The sequence below is a fragment of the Lemur catta genome, chromosome 4 (assembly GCF_020740605.2).
Source record: "Lemur catta isolate mLemCat1 chromosome 4, mLemCat1.pri, whole genome shotgun sequence".
In the NCBI taxonomy this organism is placed as follows: domain Eukaryota; kingdom Metazoa; phylum Chordata; class Mammalia; order Primates; family Lemuridae; genus Lemur; species Lemur catta.
The window spans coordinates 106,890,128-106,910,435 of record NC_059131.1 but is presented as its reverse complement, the minus strand read 5'-3'; the positions used below and the strand labels follow the sequence as shown (position 1 = coordinate 106,910,435).

The 20,308-nt window shown below is 39.0% G+C and overlaps 1 protein-coding gene across 1 annotated transcript in view; it reads left to right on the top strand.

The window, feature by feature from the left end:
- The first annotated feature begins 3,478 nt into the window (after positions 1–3,478).
- Positions 3,479–20,308, top strand: part of SMIM14 (small integral membrane protein 14) — a 66,962-nt gene continuing 50,132 nt past the window's right edge. Inside the window, exon 1 of the mRNA XM_045550548.1 lies at positions 3,479–3,752. The gene's annotated coding sequence lies outside the window, so the exon portion shown is untranslated. The remainder of the gene's footprint in view (positions 3,753–20,308) is intronic.

Below are 20,308 nucleotides of genomic sequence, written 5' to 3'. Positions count from 1 at the left end.
CTCCTGGGCTTAAGTGATCCTCCTGCCTCAGCCTCTCAAGTAGCTGGGACTACAGGCATGCACCACCATGCCTGGCTAATTTTTTCTATATATATTTTTAGTTGGCCAGATAATTTCTTTCTATTTTTTTTTTAGTAGAGACGGGGTCTTGCTCTTGCTCAGGCTGGTCTCGAACTCCTGACCTCGAGCGATCCACCTGCCTCGGCCTCCCAGAGTGCTAGGATTACAGGCGTGAGCCACCGTGCCCGGCCATGATTTTTTAATTATAAAAATAATGTATGGATATGAAAAAATTCAAATCATACAAATGGGCAAAAATTCTTAAGGTAGTCTTTCACTCTCCCCAGGAATAACCAACATCAATTCTTGCTTTAGAAGAAGAAAGTGTTTGTAAATATATATGCTTTATATATTCCTAAAAGCATTCTGGAAGATATTCCCAAAACTATGAGTATTTATCATCAAGTTTTTTATTAATTTATTTTTTTGGAGACAGGGTCTTGCTATGTTGCCTGGGCTAAAGTGCAGTGGCATTATCATAGCTCACTATAACCTCAAACTCCTGGACTCAGATAATCCTCTTGCCTCAGCTTCCCTAGTAGCTGGGACTACAGGCATGTGCCACCATGCCCAGCTAATTTTTATTTTTTGTAGAGATGGGGTCTTGCTATTGCCCAGAATGGTCTCGAACTCCTAGCCTCAAGCCATCCTCTTGTGTCAGCCTCCCAAAGTGCTAGGATTATAGGTGTGTACCACCATGCCTGGTCTCATCAAGTTTTTTAGATCCTAAGATAAAATGTAACATATTTATCCTTCCCCACCATTGTATAGGTAGGTTATTTCCATATTTTCTCTAATCATATAAATGTAATTAATATATTTATAATATTACTCTCTATTTTAAATTATTTCATCAGGATAAGTTCCTAATAGTGAAATTGGGTCAATGGACATACATATTTTTATGGAACTTGAAATATTGCCAAATTGATTTCCAAAAGGTACTTGCCAATTTATTAATACATTTCTACCAGCAGTGCTAATGGTACCAATATGAAATAATCCTATTTGAATATATTTCCTTAATGTAGTAGTCAAAAAAGGAAATCTTGCTTTAATTTGTATTTTTTGATTACTAATGAAATTGAAGATTTTCAAATATCAGACATTTTATTTTTTTTGTATGTGAACCATCAGTTCAAACCGTACACCTATACATGTATTGCAGGCATTAACATCTTCCTTATTGAGATGTATGAGTCCTTCATATATTATGTTACTCCTTTATCAGTATTTTTTCCAAATGTTTTCCAATTGTTGTTTCTCTTTTGACTCTGTATCCATTCAACAAATATTTATTCAATGTCTACTATGTTCCAGGTTATCTGGTAGGAATTCTATGTTCTTTAAATTACTTTATACATAAAATTAGACACACATACACATACTTTTTAGTTCTTGTTTAAAGTTCAGAAAGGTTATACTTAAATATCAGGACAAAAAAACCATTTAATATCCCATATCACAGTGTCTATGGGTTAGAGCTAGCCCTCTCTTGTCTCATGAGATTGCAATCAGATGTTGGGCAGGGATGTAGTCACCAGAATACTTGATTAGGGTAGTAGGATCCGTCAAATGTAGTTCTCTCACATGGCTGGCAAAGTTGGTACTGGCTGCTGGTAGAGGCTTTTGTTTCTCTCCACATAGGCCTCTTCAAAGGGTTGTTTGAGTGGAGTGGTGTGGAGACTGGCTTCCCCCAGAGCAATCCAAGCCAAGAGAATGAGGTGGAAAGCTGCAATCAGTGCCTTTATGACGTAGCCTCAGAAGTCACACACATTCAGCTGCATTCTACTGGTCAAACACAGTAGTCCTGATTCAAAGGGCTGGTGAAGACTAAGCCTCCAGAGGTGAGAATCACTGGGGGTCATCTTAAAGGTCAGCTACCAAGGATCCTAACATTTTTTGTTTTGTGAGACAGGATCTTGCTATGTTCCCTAGGCTGGAGTGCAGTGGCTATTCACAGGCAAGATCATAACTGCAGTATGGCCTCAAACTCCTGTGCTCAAGTGATTCTCAGGTCTCAGCTTTCCAAGTAGCTAAGACTATAGGCATACATCACTGTACCCAGCTAATCCTAACACTTTGATTTTCCTGTGATTTGTAAAGCACACACTGAGAATTTTGCAACAACCAATACAATTCTAGTTTTGTACCATACTGCTCTCAAACACAGCTGTGTTCTCAAACACTCATATGCACATGGGTGCAACCAAGCACAAAAGATTTTCTGTTGAGAGTTTCACAAATTAAAGACCCTCTGCTACAGGTTCATTCCATGAACTTCATTAGGGCACTAGATTTCACCTCCAACTCTCTGAATTTGAGTAAGGAGAGTTCAGGATTACAGATTAAGGGCCAAGAAGCTTGACTTCTTTGGACCTACTTGTAATCTTTTAATTAACTAGTAAACACTTCGAGTTTTACCGGAAACCTTTAATTTTCTAGAGACCTTTGCCTGTGTTCAACATCCACTTTAATTAAAAAGCTCTTGCAGATTATACTAATTTGCTGAAGGCGACTCAGCTTGTTGAGAGGTAATTAACCAAATAGCCTAGGTATAAGTCTGGGTAGGTAAAAAGGTCAAATCAGAATAAGGAAGACAGCTTCTTCCAGCTAACTTTCACTTCGCCTGCAGGACTGGTAGGGGTATTTTTGTGAAATCTTTGTTTGGGACTCACACTTTCATTTCTACCACTGGTCTCATTTTAATTAAAGGTTGTCCATTCACCTAAGAAAACAATATAGTTCTAAATTTTGCCAACTTAGGAAATTTCCTGGGCCCGAAAGGTTCAGCGGGGAGACTGAGAGGATAGAATGGGAGAGTAGTAAGCATCAACTTGATCTAAAAAGGAGTGAGGTTGTTCACCCACAACCGGCATCCTTATTCCACCGCCTAAGGCCAAAGCAACAAAGGCTTAGGCTGGCTGTCGACCAACAGTGCTTCCCTTCCCCTGACCAGCAAATCATCTTTGGTCACGTATTCCCTCCAGTACTCCTGCTGAACTTAATTTTAGACAGATTTCCGGTGCAAAAATGTTAGGGACGGCAAAGGGGATCAACAATGTCCGCACCTGACGTCCTTCTGCAATCCCCGATCTCCAATTTTCACCTGGGCCTGAGTGATCAGAAAACAACCTCTACGAGGGGAGCCTGTCTCGGCAGATACCAGTTTGCACCCACCCCCGTCTCTACCCGGGCATTCTAAAGCCTACGGCAAAGGGACACACGTTAGAGGACACTGCCCACCACCGACGAAACGGAGACTACGCGAGAGAGTCAGCCTCGCAGCCGCGAGCGCCCGGCCTGCCTCCCTCACAGTCCTCGGCCCCGCCCCCCCCAGCCGGAACTACGTCCCTGCGCCCCGCGCCCCCGCGCACAGCGTGACGTGGCGCTCGCGGACACAGGGCGGTGCGGGGCGCGCGCATGCTCGGCAGGCGGGGCGGCTGGGGTCTCGAGACGCTGCAATCTGTTGCGCCGCCGCCCTCAGGAGCCGGCAGATCCGGGTCTTGTGGCTCAGAGTGACGTGGGCAATCGCACCAAAACAGAGGAGGGGGAGGAAGCCGGCGGCCAGGAGCGGCAGCGGCGGCGGCGTCCGGAGCAGCCGCAGCGTTCCGGAAGCTCCAGGCGGTCTTTCTGCCGAGCCTCGGTCCCGGCCCCGAGCCTCCCCGCCCCCTCGGTTACTGTCTGGGCGGGTGAGTGTCTCCCCTCCCCGCCGATCTGCTAGCCCAGCTCCGCTCGCCCTGGTTCTGCCGGGGGCTCCCCAGACTCCCGGCACTGCGGCGGCCGCGGCGGCACGGGGCTGCTCCTCGGCATGGTCGGTGGTCCCCGGCCGGGCTGGCGATGCTGCCCCGGGAGGAGCCGCGTGCCCCGGCGAAGAGCGCGGCAGACAGCCTGCAATTTGGCTTTCTCTGCAGGAACTCAGTCGGGGCTCGGCAGGAAAGTGGACGGTAGCCACGGGTGGTTTTATTTTTAGGGCTAGATAGTCAACACGGGTGGAGGCGTGTAATGGAGTAAAAAGAAGAGAGTCGCAGCTGGAAGGAGGAACTCACAAACCCTGAACCACACTCTGTCGTTTACCCGTCTCCCTCAACCGTTTCTGGGTATGGTGAAGTCACTAGGATGCGTCCTTTGTTGTGACAGATGAGGCAGGAAAGCTGCCACTCTAAAGCGAGAGCTTTTAAGCTCCTGTGGTGTCGCGAATTTAAAGGATTCCCGTTTTCTATTTCTATTCCCGTTCAGTAAGTGGAACCAGGGCTGACAGTAGAGGTAGCACGCTTTATGGGAACAAATAGTGTGCGACAAGCGTGTGACCGGCAGTACCTGAGGTCCCCGTTGCTGTTTAAAGCCAAAGTTGTCCAGAGTGGCTGTTTTTATGCGTTATGATTTTAGCCAAGATGATGTTTGTTAGTTGTAGAGAGTCGGTAGGATGTTTTCAGTCGCCCTAGTTGGCAAAATCGAGGATGTGGCCTTAATAATAGAATGTCTTAGTTTTGCATGAAGAGAGTCGGATGAGCTTCACGCACATAGTACCTACATTTGTAGAAAAGACCTTCCAGTTTTTGTGTTTTATGGTCAGAAACGGTTGGCCGCTATACATTCAATAACTTGGAAAACGTAAGACCTTCCAGGTGTTTTCGTCTTGAGACTCTTCTTCGGAGACATTTTCGCTGCCCAGTGCTGTGGAGGTTGCAGAAAGCGTGTGTCCCTGCCACCTAAGGCGACTGGCGGCGTAGGTTCCTTTAGCCTGTTTCGAAGCTGCCGCCCTCCGCGCCCCTCCAGCGTCGAGGTCGGAAAACCAAACCTTTTTTGTCCTAACTTGGTTTTTGGAAAGAACATTTTCCCCCCAAGAGAACTCATTTATTTATTTATTTATTTTATTTATTTATTTATTTATTTTTTTTTTGAGGCAGAGTCTCGCTCTGTTGCCCGGGCTAGAATGAGTGCCGTGGCGTCAGCCTAGCTCACAGCAACCTCAAACTCCTGGCTTAAGTGATCCTACTGCCTCAGCCTCCCGAGTAGCTGGGACTACAGGCATGCGCCACCATGCCCGGCTAATTTTTTGTATATATATTTTTAGTTGTCCAGATAATTTTTATTTCTATTTTTAGTAGAGACGGGGTCTCGCTCAGGCTGGTCTCGAACTCTTGACCTCGAGCGATCCACCGGCCTCGGCCTCCCAGAGTGCTAGGATTACAGGCATGAGCCACCGCGCCCGGCCTAGAACTCATTTATTGAAGTGTTTCTGTGGTTAACAGAAACATGAAAGAGCAACAAAAGTATGTGATAATTAATTACTCATCAAATCCAGGAAGAGTTCTTAGATATTTAGATTATTTATTTGAAGGGAAATTGTCCTTGTTGTGGTATAACATGGACCTCTTAATGAATCTTTTTCTCCTGTTTGTGCCGTTGAGATCTTTTTTCTTACCACCACAGTTGGAATCCTGCTGATTTAGATGAAGGAAAGTTTTCTTGAAGTTCTTCTTTTTCAGCTTTTGACCTTTTTAGCTAACCTGTAACTAATAATTTTGCTGGCGTGAACTAATTTGTGAGAATTGGAGAAAATATTGATAAAAGCAGATAAGCAATAAAGAAAATAATTATCAGTAATCCTGCCACCCAAAGATTACCAAAATGTTAATGATAGTTTATTTCCTTCCAGACTTTTTTGCATTTATGTATTTTATATAACTATGTTGTCATATGCTTTTCTGTAACCTGCTTTTTCACATACTAGGTTTCAGCTTCTTGTGGTCAGCCTTAGTCCAAAAATACAATAAGATATTTGGAGAGAGAGAGAGAGAGACCCCACATTCACGTAACTTTCATAACAATATATTGTTATTATAATTGTTTTATTGTTAGTCTCTTACTGTGTTTAATTTATAAATTAAACTTTATCATAGGTATGCAAAGGAAAAAATATAGCACATATATAGGGTTCGACACTGTCCATGGTTTCATGTATCCACTAGGGGGTCTTGGAACATATCCCCCATGAGTAAGGGGGGACTATTGTATGTTTGGCAAATGGTAGTTATTAATGGTTTTAAACAGTTTCCTCACAAATCTCTATGATAATGTAAGGCTTAAATAAATATGCATTGTGTGGCAAAGTAAGGCTTGGGAAAGTAGTGCACAGCCTGAGTTGACAATATGGAAACTGAAATAGTTTTTGCCAATTTAGTGATTTGGTTCAGGTAAAGATTTAGTTCTAATCCATAGTTATTCTATGTTCCAAACGCTGAAGCTGTTCAGGCCCCCTGTGGCAAGGTCCTGGAAGACTTTTCGCATCACACTTAATATGCTTTATTGAGTCATGGGTGTGTGCCCGTTTAGTCCAGTGCTTTACAGTGGCACCAAAAAAGCCTGCTAGGGAAGAAAATGTCCTCTTCACCTCAGTTTCAAAGGAGAAATACATATCATGAAGTACCCTAAATCTGCTAATACCCATTTGGGTCCAGTTCTCATAACCTTACCTAAAACCTTTAAATCTCTATTTTCATTCTGTGCCTATTGGGTAATTAGTCCCAGAGCTTACTACTCATTATGTGACTTAGGTCTTTTTCTTTGATTTGGCTTAAATTATTGTATTTAATATGTGCTCTAGATTTGTCTGCTTCTTCCCATCCCTGCTGCCACCACCTTTGTCAGACTGTCGTCTCTCACCTGATCCACTGCAGTGACTTCCTGGTCTTCTTGCTTCCACTTTGACTTTTTATGGTGCATTCCTCTTAGCAGCCTCAGAGATCCTTTAAAATGTAAATCTTATTGGCACCCCCTTGTTGAAAGTCTCCCATCCACATTCAAAATAAAATCCAAACTCTTTACCAAGGCTTGCCAGGTGGTATACATGTTTTGGCACTGCCTTCTTAATCTTATCTGTATCCCTCTACCTAGTTCAGTGGCCTGGAGCCTGGCCACATGAGTTTCTTCCTGTATTCCAGCCCCACTAGCAGGTTCAAAAGATCCTGGAACTTGCCAAGCTAGCTCTTGCCACAGGCCCCTTGCACTTGCTATGCCCTATGGCTTCAGTACTCTTCTTCCAGTGGTTGATTATATCATGTCATTCAGGTCTCAGTTCAGATGTTGCTTCTTCAAGAAGATTGTCCCATCTCTCCATTCTATTTTCTTTACAGTATTTATCACTCTCTGGAATTCCTTTATTTTTTACTTTCTGTCTTCTACACTGGAAATAAAGCTCTATAAAAATGGGGACCTTGTCCATCCTTTTCACTGCATAGTAGGTACTCAGCATTGAAGGCATGAACTTAGTGAACATGTCTGTATTCCTTTGAACATACTATCTATTTTAGGCAAATTCTTTCTGGAAAAGCCCAAATTTTCAGCCTTTTTTTAAAATAGTTCAGTACCTTTATTCTCTTTGACTTTTGGGCCAGAAAACACCGACATTTTACTTTAGACCTATTGAATTAATCCCCTGGGAGAAATCATCCTTAGAAACTGCATTTTCAATAAACCCATCAGGTGATAGCGGTAATGATAGCTACCATTTTTTGGAACACTCTTTATATGTCAGATACTATGCTCAAAATTACTCTTCCATATTTTTCATTTAACTGCAGAACAACTCAGACGTAGATATTCCCACAAATGAAGACAACGAGACATAGTGGCAGAACTTGGATTTGAACCTAAATCTATCTTTTTAATCACTTTACTGCCCCTGAGCTACAGAGTTTAGAAATGTAATGATATTTCGATTAAGATAGGCCATGTTTTTATGAAGGACAAGGTAGTGTTTTCTGTCCCATTTCCAATCTTGTCCTCAATGAAGACCATTGTTTACTTGGCCTTTTTGTCTGAAGTTGCACGGCTTGGAGATTGCTTTGAGAAACATACTGCAAAGGAAGGCTCCTAGGTCTTTTTGTTTTCTTGTATTGAGTACTGAGAGCGTACCAGGTTTAAAGTAAAATTGGAGTATTTTCTCCTTCTTTGTGTGTTGCTTCTCATCCCCCAAACCAAAACCCCATCTAGCACTTTCTGTTGATAGTCATTTGAGTTCTTCCTACATTTTCTCCACTGATTTGGGTGTTTTATTATTTGAATTACCTTGGATCATCATAAACTGCAGAGATTTATGCAAGACCCCTTTCCAAAAGAGTAAAAAAAATGTTAAATTTGATTGTTGCATTGATTTTGGTGTGTGAAGGTATTTCTCTTCAATCCAGAGAAATACTGAGGTTTTTTTTTTTTTTTACCTTCCTAGTCTTTCAGTGGCTGTCTGGCCTATTTGATTGGGAGGCATATGAGGTCAGGGAGGACCAATTAGGCAATCAGCAGGCAATATAATTATTCTCCTCTCCCCATCAGAAAGGCAAAAGTAGGATTGTTTATGAAATAAATAAAGAAAAATGTCCACTTTAATTGATATCCTTAAAGAACAGTGTATTGCTAAAATAAATTATTTGTAATATTTTTCCATATAATTTAATAAGGTTAAGAACAAAAACCTAAATACCAGAAACGAAATTAAACTGTCTAAATTTAAATTGTCTAAATTTAAATTGTCTAAGAAACAGTAATGTGTTACTGTACGGGTTGTAAAGATTTTGCAGAAATCCCAACTGTTCTTTGTAACATTGTGACTTAAATTAGGATTTTTTTTAAGGTTATGAAACTTCTTAAGTACTAGTGTAGGCTTATAAATAAAGGGTTTTGTTTTGGGCAGGGGGTGCGTATGTGCATGTTCATGTTTTGGTCCACACAACAAGTACTAACCATATGAATAGTTGTTTCTGACTTTAGCTGGGCCAGAATCAGTGCTTTCTTTTTTTTTTTAAAGAGCCGGGGTATTTCTCTGTTGCCCTGGCTGGAGTGCAGTGCATATTTACAGGCATGGTCTTAGCATGCTACAGTCCTAGACTCCTGGACTCAAGCAATCCTTCTGCCTCAGCCTCCTGAGTAGCTGGGACTACAGGCGCAGCCAGTGCGCACTTAAAGCCATTTTGAAAGAGGGCTGAAAATTATTTGAGTCTGAAATTAGAAAACAATTACTGGCCAGGTGCAGTGGCTCACACCTACAATCCTAGCGCTCTAGGAGGGAGGACAAGGTGGGAAGGGAGGATCACTTGAGCCCAGGAGTTCGAGACCATGCCTGTAGTACCAGCTACTGGGGAGGCTGAGGCAGGAGGATTGCTTGAGCCCAGAAGTTGGAGGTTGCTATGAGCTAGGCTGATGCCAGGGCACTCTACTCTGGGCAACAGAGTGAGACTCTGTCTAAAAAAAAAAAAATTACCTGTGCTTTTTTCAGCAGCACATATTCTAAAATTGGAATGATACAGAGAAGATTAACATAAGATTAAAAAATTCCTTTCTGAATATTAATAATAGTAGTATTTACTATTTACAGAGTATATATGCCAGTCCCTTGACTTTCTTTGCATATGTTATGGTTTTTTATTTCTTATTTTTAGAGACAAGGTCTCACTTTGTCATCCAGGCTGGAGAGCTGTGGTGTAATCGTAGCTCACTGCAGACTTGAACTTCTGGGCCCAAGCAATCCTCCTGCCTCGGCCTCCCAAAACACTGGGATTACAGGCATGAACTGCCATCCAGACCCCCTTTTTATTTTTTTGAGACAGACTCTCACTCTGTTGCCCAGGCTAGAGTACAGTGGCGTCATCATAGCTCACTGCAACCTCAGACTCCTGGGATCAAGTGATTCTCCTGCCTCAGCCTCCCCAGTAGCTGGGACTACAGGTTTACACCACCATGCCTGGCTAATTTTTCTATTTTTTTAGAGATGGAGGTCTTATTGTGTTGCTCAGGATGGTCTTTAACTGCTGGCCTCAAGACATCCTTCCACCTTGGCTTCCCAAAGGGCTGGAATTACAGGCATGAGCCAACAGGCCCAGCTTTGGGTTAACTATTTAAAACTTTGGTTCACCATAATATGATTTTTATTGGTGAAAAACTGGAAACTACGTCCATGCCCAGCATTAAATGAAAACTCCAAGTCAGTTTATTTAAAATATCATATACTACATAGCCAGTTAAAAATCCTGTTCATAAGGTTTCTAAAGCCATGGTAAAAAAGATCATTATGCTAAACCTCTAAAAAAACCCAAGAAACAAAAAAAAAGGATATAAGAACACATAGGTACTACATGTCATTTACACCAAATATTAGTTTAAAAAAAAGACTAGAAGGAAATACATACAGAGATGACTTCTGAGAGGATTATAAATTTCATTGTTGGCTTTATGTATTATCCTTTGCAGCGTTTTAATAACAAGCATGTCTTATTTTTTAAAAAGAAAAAGAAGGGCTGTTAGCAAGACCCTGTCTCTACAAAAAATAAAAAAATTAGCCAGACATCCATTCCTGTAGCCCTAGCCACTCAGGAGGCTGAGGAAGGAGGATCAAGGTTATAGTGAACTATGGTCATGCCACTGCACTCCAGCTTGGGTGACAAAGATCTTGTCTCAATCAATCAATAACAGATAGCTTACCCAAACTCTGAATAATTACAGCAACCAGTCAATTATTAATATAAAAAGAAGCCATATTAAAGACTTTTTAATGGTTTGAAATGATTTTATCGTAATTCAACAAGTATATGCAGCATATATTACTTGCATGTGCTTAGAAAATTTACATGGAAGTTTTTAATAGAAGCTGCTTCTGAAGAGAATACCTTTTATTTTTCTGTTTTTTTTTTAAGTTTTGGTATTTGAAATTTTAAACTATAAATGTATTTTTTTAAAAAGAACTTTGGAAAAGTGTATATTTTTCTAAACTAAACTAATTTTTAGGTGTATAGTAGGGTTTATATATTTTTAATAACATTTTAAACTTTATTGGCTTGTTTTGGAGAAAGTTTCCTTCTTTTTGCTTATTTTCATATTGAATTTTCATTTCCTTTTTTTTTAAATTTAGGTCAAAGCACAGATGTGAGTTTCAGCTTTGTAAAAATACAGAATGAAGCTGGTTTATGCTTGACTGCTCTCATTCACAAGTATTACAAATGCAGAGCTTTCAAAATTTAACAGCTAATAAAAGTGTTTCAAATCCAGTTCGGGGTATAGTAAGCATCTTCATGGTGTATGCACCAGACTTAGAGGTCAGAGTTCTGGCTGCTATCATATTTTATCTTGCAACATAGTTTTTTAAAAACAAGTTCATTCGTTACATAATATGTATTTTGTTGTTTTGTTAGTTACTCTTAGCAAAAGTAATGTAGAAGAAACTGATTTGCTTGAAATTTTGAACAGACTTTTAAAATCTGTTTATTCATTTTATTTAGCAGTAGTTGCTTTGTCACAGTGGTTCTAAGCATTTTTCGTGACATGATCAATGACATTTTTGTGCACATGTGTTATCTGTCTGTCACATGGATGACAGAGGCTGTGAGTTACATGGGTTTGGAGAGCAGTATCCATAACTTTGCTACTTTCTGCTCAGAAAAATCATATAGGCCAGCAAGTAAATGAAGTGATACCAAGAAAAATGTCTTGATTCCACTCCAATTTATTTGGATGATGCAGATCATTCACAAAAACATTACTTGTTGGTATACCTCGCAATTTCAGAACTCACAAGTATTTTGGAATGCAGCTGTTGAAACCTGCTTTCTTAACATTTATAAGTAACTTATGTCTGCTATGATTTGAGATCACCTAGTGTGGCATTTTTATATCTTTTGTTGAGTTTTTCTGTTGCTGATCAGTGAGAAAGTTAACTTTTTCCCTGAGTTTAAAATGTGGAAAAAATGGAATATGACTAATAAATACTGTTGAGTAAAAATTTTAGAAAACATTTTCAAAATATACTTTTGGTTGTGATATTGAATATAAACAAAGATGATTTAATTGAAAAGTTTTCCTTTGGCCATTTATGATACATTTAACCAGGTATAGAGAGAATCTTTGCGATTGTATAAGAGTAAAGTATAGCCAGCAAAAGACAAGAAATCAGTGGGTAAGGAACCAAGATTTAGAATAGAAGACTTCTTTCTTCCGTTTCCCTTTTATGCAGATAAGTGATAGCTGTGGCCCCCAGAGGACACAAACACTCCAAAGCAGTACACAGAGAACTTGAGCTTAGGATTAAAGATAACTTAGACTTCAATTGACCCCAGCGTATTTTCCGTTTATAAAGCAGTCTTACCAATTCTCTCTTGATCTTTGCACAGCCCTTTAAAATGAATAGTTTCAGTTATCACTGCTATTTTATAGATAAACTGAAGTCACAGAAAGGCTAAGTAATTTATCCATTTCTCAGTAGTGCCTTAACCTGAATCATTTATCTTCGATATTCTTTCTGCTATCACATGATGTCTTAACAAGTGCTGTCTAAAGTGAGTCCTAGAATATGAATCAAATATAAAGAATAAAGGGTCACTGAGGAAAGAGAAGGTAATGTCTAAGACATAGTACGATGTTCTTTTTTTTTTTATTTCAGCATATGCCAGGGCTACAAATGTTTAGATTACATATATTGCCCTTGCCCCACCCAAGTCAGAGCTTCAAGCTGGCCATCCCCCAGATGGTGTGTACCACACCCATTAGGTGTGTGTATGCCCATCCTCTCCTCCCCCCTCCCATCTGCCCGACACCCGATGGATGTTATTACTATATGTGTATTTAAGTGTTGATCAGTTAATACCAATTTGATGGTGAGTACATGTGGTGCTTGTTTTTCCATTCTTAGGATACTTCATTTAGTAGAATGGGTTCCAGCTCTATCCAGGATAATATAAGAGGTGCTATATCACCATTGTTTTTTGTTTCTGAGTAGAACTCCATAGTATACATACATATCACATTTTATTAATCCACTCATGTATTGATGGGCATTTGGGTTGTTTCCACATCTTTGCAATTGTGAATTGTGCTGCTATAAACATTCAAGTGCAGATGTCTTTTTTATAGAATGTCTTTTGTTCTTTTGGGTGGATGCCCAGTAATGGGATTGCTGGATCAAATGGTAGGTCTACTTGTAGCTCTTTGAGGTATCTCCGCTTTGCTTTCCACAGAGGTTGCACTAGTTTGCAGTCCCACCAGCAGTGTATGAGTGTTCCTGTCTCTCCACATCCACACCAACATTTATTGTTTTGGGACTTTTTGATAAAGGCCATTCTCACTGAAGATAAGTGATATCTCATTGTGGTTTTGATTTGCATTTCCCTGATGATTAGAGATATTGAGCATTTTTTCATATGTTTGTTGGCCATTAGTCTGTCTTCTTTTGAAAAGTTTCTGTTCATGTCCTTTGCCCACTTTTTGATAGGGTTGTTTGATTTTTTTCTTTCTGATTTTCCTAAGTTCTAAATAGATTCTAGTTATTAGCCCCTTATTGGATGTGTAACATGCGAATATTTTCTCCGGTTCTGTAGGTTGTCTGTTTGTTCTCATGAGGTTTCCTTGGCTGTGCAGAAGCTTTTTAATTTGATTGGGTTCCATTTATTTATTTTTGTTGTTGCTGTGATGAGTGCTATGTTCTGAATGTGTTTCTCCAAATTCACATTTGAAATCCTAACTCCCAATGTGATGGTATTAGGAGGTGGGGGCCTTTGGGGGTGATTAGATCATGAGGGTGGAGCCCTCTGGGATTAGTGCCCTTATAAAAGAGGCCCCAGGGAATTGCTTGGCCCCTTCCTCACAAGTAGGACACAGTGAGAAGGCACTGTCTATGAACCAGAGAGCAAGTCTCCCCAGACACTGAATCTGCCAGCACCTTGATCTTGGACTTCCTAGCCTCCAGAAGTGTGAGAAGTAAATTTCTGTTGTTTATAAGCTATACAGTTTAATTTTGTTTTAGCAGCCCAATAAGATAGATACCTGTGAAGATAGAGTCACATTGAATGAGAATTTCTGGAAAAGTGGTGGCAGCCTGGGGGTAGATCTTTAACAGAATCTTGTGTTGCAGAGAAATGGAAGAATTTAGGAGACAAGGAAATTCTTGATGACCTTGAAGAGTTAAGCCTAGTAGCAATGGGATAGAAGGTTAAGGAAAGTAGTTCTCCTTTTCTTGAATTTTGAGCTTTCTGCAGAGTGGTGATCACAAGTAATTTGTGATATTTATTTTGGCTGTTAATTATATACTGGTATGTAATTATATTGTTATATTAAATAATTTAAATTAATAATTAACTTGATTGTAAGCTTTTGGAGGTAGAGGCTGCCTTTTGTTTCTTTTATATTCCCCTCTGAACTCTTCTGCTGGTTACTTAGTCCCCTGAGGATTTGTTAGATACATCCTTTTCAAGAAAGTGGAAGTGAGAGAAGACAAGCGAGAGAAGTCGAGAGTTTGAATCCCACCTCTGTGTGCTGTGTGGCTTTGGGCAAGTTACTGAAGCTCTCAGGGTCTCAGTTCTTTCCTCTTTAAATGAGTGGGTGAGTACTGCTGCATCTCTCCAAAGTTGTAATAGTACCACTTGTGAACTTGTGGTTTGTTGAATATGAATAAATGAGGAGTTGGTATCCTCTAATCTGTATCTGACCTATACAGTGATATTTTGTACAGGCCTCCTGGTCATGCTGACCCTGTTGCTTCTATAAATTCCCATTCCTCTCTGTTGAAAATAAACTTCTATTCTCCTTTCTAGCCTGCTCTAGTCTCTTCCATTTGAATAGTATGCCCTCTGGAAAGGTGTTTTTAAGCTTTTGTTCTCTTATAAGAATTTCAGAGGTAGATTTTTTTTGCAGGATGGGTATTTCACTGTTATAAATAGCTACTTGTAGATAGTTGAATCTACAAGTAGATTCATCACCTTATTGGGTCACCTTATTGGGTCAGTATTATGAAAAAGTTGTTTCTAAAGTGGTGGGACTTGGTAAAAAAAATTGGCAACTACAATGGCTTGACTATTTCGATTTTCAAAATTTGTTATGATAAGTTTCAGGGATTTTTAACTGTCAGGGAGTTTTAACTGTAGAGATTTGTGACATTTAGGGCATATAACAAGGTTTATTTTAAATATTTAAGTTTTTTAAATGGCTTTAACTTCTTCCAGGCATAGCTTTAGCACAATTTTTAACAAATAGTAATTCACCGATTTGAATTTAATTCTGCATTCTTCCCTTGCCTATTTCCAATCAGAGATGCAAATATAGTTTAAGAGAAAAGTATGTCATTATTAAGAAGTAATAGGAAGTCAATCAATAGTTATCTAATTTCTGTACAGCTCTAAAGTTGTCTTTGTAAGGGTGAAACAAATGTATCTAACATAATTGCTCATATCTGGCAGATGTGGAATTAGTCCTGGTCAGGAATTTACAAGGTGACTTCCTGTACAAGATCTGTCACATACTAGATGTGTAATCGTGGTCAAATTAGTAGCTTATCTGAACCTATTTTCCTCCTTTTTAAAACAAGGATAATTTTCCTGCTTTGATTTTGTCAGAAGGGAAAATTAACATCTTAACAGATGTGAAAGTAGTTAGAAAAGCTACATTTGAATATAAACTATTATTAAGTATGGCTATATTTCATTGAGACCCATTTCTTCTTCTTCTTTTTTTTTTTTTTTTTGAGACAGAGTCTCACTCCATTGCCCAGACTAGAGTGCTGTGGCATCAGCCTAGCTCACAGCAACCTCCAACTCCTGGGCTCAAGTGATCCTTCTGCCACAAGCTCCCGAGTAGCTGGGACTACAGGCATGCGCCACCATGCCCAGCTAATTTTTTCTATATATTTTTAGTTGTCCAGCTAATTTCTTTCTATTTTTAGTAGAGACGGGGATCTCACTCTTGCTCAGGCTGGTCTCGAACTCCTGAGCTCAAACGATCCACCTGCCTCGGCCTCCCAGAGTGCTAGGATGACAGGTGTGAGCCACCATGCCTGGCAAGGACTCTTTTTAGATGAGATAATTAACATTGTAGTTATGTTAAATTAATAATTTGTTAATGTCATTTAATCAGTGTTCAAAGTTCCTGCTTCTAAATGTCTTTTTACTAGGTTTGTTTGAATCAGGATTGATATATCTTAAATTTCTTTTAATCTATAACCATTCCCTTGCTGTCTCTTAAGTTTTATTTGTTTTTTTGCCATTTATTCGTTGAAGAAACTGATTCAATTTCCCTGGATTTAGCTACTGCATCTAACATTTTTTATTCCTGATTTTTAAATTTATTTTGATAGATGTAGGGGTACAAAGTGGTTTTTGGTTACATGGATGAGTTGTATAGTGGTGATGTCTGGGTTTTTAGTGTACCCAGCATCTGAATAGTGTACATTGCACCCAATAGGTAGTTTTTCTTCCCTCGCCTCCTCCCACTGTGCCCACTTCTGAGTCTCCAGTGTCTGTTGTACCACTCTGTATGCCCCTCCATACCCATAGTTTAGTTCCCGCTTATAAGTAAGAACATGTGGTATTTGGTTTTCCGTTCCTGAGTTACTTCACTTGTTTTTTTCCTGATTATACGAGTTAATATTCGATCATTATATGATATTTGAAAAATGTACAAAGTGAAAAGTAAAATCCTACCACCCAGACATAGCAGATATTAAAGTTTTATGTTTTCTTTTTTTCTTTTTTCTTTTATTTAGTTATTTAGCTTTTTTTGAGACAGAGTTTTGCTCTGTTGCCCAGGTTGAGTGCAGTGGTGTCATCATAGCTCACTGCAACTTCGGACTCCTGGGCTCAAGCAATCCTCCTCCTGCCTCAGCCTCTTAAGTGGCTGGGACTACAGGCCATGCTGTGATGCCCGGCTACTTTTTCTATTTTTAATAGAGATGGGGTCTCCCTCTTGCTCAGGCTGGTCTGGGACTCCAGAGCTTAAGCAGTCCTCCTAACTCAGCCTCCCATAGTGCTAGGAAAAGTTTTATGTTTTCTTTCAGCTTTTTCATTTGTGTGTGTTTTCCTGTGCCTTTTAAAACATGCACATGTGCTATGTTTATTTTTTATATCCTTTTAAATATCCTTTTAACATATTGTGATCTTTCTCTTTTTTTAATAAAAGCAAATGAAACATTTGGCTGCATAATGTGTCACAATGTGTATCATAATTTAAATATTCCCTTTTAGTCAGACTTTTAGGGTTCCAATTTTTCACTGTTTTAAAGCTATTGTAACCATGTCTGTATATAAATCTTTGTATTTCAGATTATTTTCCTTGATAGAGTCTTAGAAGTGGGATTAGTCAGAGGACATGAACATTTTTAAACATCTGGATTTGTATAGCCAGAAAAGTTATTATAGTTTATAATTTCAAATACAAAGAATTAATGGCTCTATCTTATTTAATAACCTGTATGCATATGCTCCATGTTATTACGATGTCTTTGCCAGCCGTATTAGTGAAATGTTTAGGTTTTTTTTTTTTTTTTTGGCTCCTTGATCTTGGAAGAATGTCTGTTTGTTTTTATTTTCCTAATTCTTTTGCTGTTTTAATTTTATTTGGGATTTTTTTATGCACAGTCTTATATTGTAAATTTGATTATTTTGCATTGTGCATATCTTTAGGAAGTCCTCCAAAGGTCAAATAAATACTTACCTTCTAGAATTACTGATTTTTTTCCCTCTTAACAGCTAATAGGCTTTTCTAGGACCATTTATTGAAATAGCAATCCTTTCCCCATTTATTTGTGATTTGTGATTTTGATATGTAAATATAAATATATTTTATGGTTGGTATGTTCAGAAAGTTCTAGAAAAAGGATTGATTGCTGGCTTGGAATATTCTCTCTCTCTTTTTTTTTTTTGTGCAACATTTTTTTTATTGTTTACTTCTCCCAGGACCAGATAAAAAAGATAGTTGGTCTTAAAAATGTAACACAGGGGCATCAGGACTCAATCTCTACTTCTTACATAAAAGTGGACTGTTGTAGAAATAGTAATAGTAAAGTATGATTATTCATTACATTTGCATAGTACATAGCAGTTTACAAGTCACTTTTATATTCAATATATGCCAAAGATAGGCTTGTGGAATATAAAAGATCTAGCAGCAAGGAAAGGTGAGTATGTGTTATATATGCATCCCTGCTGCCATTTCATACCCAAATCTGTGTTCCGTAATGTTGTTTCCCACTGAGTCTATTCACCACTCACATTTCTTCTCAGCAGGAGGCTCAGCAGCCCCACAGGATCTGACATGCATGTTGAAAAAAGCGTGTGATCCTTTCTGTAAATTAATTACAACACCTTAAAAACATGAAAGCTGCTATTCAATAGCACTTGCTGCTTGGGAAGTATAATCAAGTGAGAATGGGTAAAAGAGAATGAGGTTGAGTGAATTTTATTACTCTAGGGCTTTTAAGTGCAATTCCTAGAACCCCATATCTATTTGACTGAGGTTTTCTTGAGGGCAGTGACCCCATGTTGCTCATCACGGTTTTGTACCTGCACAGTATTCAGGATCAAGGTGTTCAAATGAGTTTGGCTTGATTGAATGAATTTTCCTTTCCTTAATGTGTATATACCCATCCCCTCCTCCCCTTTCCCATCTGCCCAACACCCGATGAATGCAATTCCTATATGTGCTCTTAGGTGTTGATCAGTTAAAACCAACTTGATGGTGAGTACATATGGTGCTTGTTTTTCCATTCTTGGGATACTTCAGTTAGTAGAATGGGCTCCAGCTCTATCCAGGATAATATAAGAGGTGCTAGATCACCATTGTTTTTTGTGGCTGAGTAGAACTCCATGGTATACATATACCACATTTTATTAATCCACTCATGTACTGATGGGCATTTGGGTTGTTTCCACATCTTTACAATTGTAACTTGTGCTGCTATGAACATTCGAGCTGCCTGGATGTCTTGAAGTCCTTTTGTGTGTTAGCCAAGGCTGAATCCTGTGGCTTGAATAGTCATGGATTTGATGTGACTGACTGATATTTTTAAGTTACTATGCTTGCTCCACTTATTTCTGAAGAAGTGGCCTTGCTTTGGCAGGAGTAATATTCTGTCTTATCCCTCCCCTCCCTCCACGTTTTTTGTTTGTTTGTTTCCTGACTTGCCATCCTGGCTATGGTAAGCATCCAGATGATGTCTTTGATTCTGGATGTACCTTGGGAAAAGATCTAAAACAAAACTAGCTTAGGCATTGTCATTCCCCCCCCCATTCTGTCTCATGTGTGTTTTTTAATGAATTCAAAAGTGAATTCCCATTTGCTTTTATTTTAAACATAATTTAACAGAATACTATCCCAATATTAATTAGTTTGTGGTATATACACTATTGTTTCAGTATTTTGATTCTCTTCATTGTTAAAGCTTCCAGATAAGAGAGAGTAGGGAAGAGAAAGGTAAACTTTGAAAACTGATTTTGTAAAGAATGATTGCCTCAGATTTAGGTCAAAGGCTGACTTTATTTTTTTATTTTTATATTTTTAGAGACAGGGTCTCACTCTTTCGCTCAGGCTGGAGGCAGTGGCGTGATCACAGCTCACTGCAGCCTCCAACTCCTGAGCTCGAGGATCCTCCCACCTCAGCCTCCTGAGTAACATGTACTACCCCACCCAGCTAAAAAGGCTGACTTTGGAAGTATCATTGTAGGGTGTGTTTATACAAATTACTTTGTATTTTCGTTGATGAGATTTGGTTCATTTTGTAATACATTTACTTAGAGTTATAATCTCTTTTGTTATGTATTAGCTCTAATCAACAAATTCAGTGATGATAGAGGGTCAGAGGGTTTAGACAACTTAGCTTATTTAGTTCAAGAGAAAATTGAGATGTAATTCTTTGTCCATAGAGCTAATGGTTCCGGTAGAGAGAACAAGAAACTTACTATAAGGTTATTCTTTTAAAAAGTTAAAGCCTGTGCTCACTTCAGCAGCACATATACTAAAATTGGGACAATACAGAGAAGATTAGCATTAAAAAAAAAAGTTAAAGCCTCAGTGTGGTGGTATGTTTACAATTCCAGCTACTCAGGAGGCTGAGGCAGGAGGATTGCTTGAGCCCAGGAGTTCAAGACCAGCTTAAGTAACAGTGAGACCCTGTTTCAAAAAAAAAAACAAAACTAATCCTTTTTGAATACTTAAAATATTCATATGGTATAAAGTCGGAAGATGCAAAACTATACACTGAAAAGTCTCACTACTTCTGTCTCCTTCACTACTTAGGTACCCTTTCCAGGGCAACCAATTATAGAATTATTTGCAAATACTAGATTCTTAAGGATTAGGACTATTTGCAAACATCTCACTATATATAAAAAACTTACCCTAAAGTTATTAATGTTATGGGAGTTTGGCATCAGCATTCAATTTTTGAGTAGTATCTTGTTTACATAGTCATGTAAATTTGTACATATATTTAAACATTTAC